Source organism: Conger conger, chromosome 7 (genome assembly GCF_963514075.1).
Source record: "Conger conger chromosome 7, fConCon1.1, whole genome shotgun sequence".
NCBI lineage: Eukaryota > Metazoa > Chordata > Actinopteri > Anguilliformes > Congridae > Conger > Conger conger.
This window is the reverse complement of record NC_083766.1, coordinates 59,563,276-59,563,873: the sequence shown is the minus strand read 5'-3', so window position 1 is coordinate 59,563,873 and position 598 is coordinate 59,563,276.

Below are 598 nucleotides of genomic sequence, written 5' to 3'. Positions count from 1 at the left end.
GTCCTCCTTCGCTGCTGATGACTTTGCTGATTTTTTCGATGAGAAGGTCACAGTCATCCGCAGATCCTTTACAACCACCGCCCCCCTTACTGTGCCCTTCCCCCCCCTCTAGGCCCATCCCTTCCTTTTCCACTTTCTCCCCCCTTACAGACTCTGATGTTTCTCAACTCCTGCTCTCCCACCACCCTACAACCTGTGCCCTTGACCCTATCCCCTCTTCTCTTCTCCAGACTATCACACCTGACATTCTCCCATTTGTCACCTCCCTTGTCAACTCCTCCCTGTCTTCCGGCTGTTTTCCAGCATCCTCCAAGAGGGCCCACATCACTCCGCTGCTAAAAAAAAGCCTACTCTGGATCCCTCCATCATCCAGAACTACCGCCCGGTACCTCTTCTTCCTTTTCTTTCTAAAACCATAGAACGAGCCGCTTCTACTCAACTTTCTTCTTTCTTTTCTAACAACAACCTGCTAGACCCCCATCAGTCTGGCTTCAGATCGGGCCACTCGACAGAGACCGCGCTCCTCTCCATCAGTGAGTCGCTTCATGCTGCACGAGCAGCCTCCCTCTCCTCTGTCCTCATTCTTCTAGATCTCTCT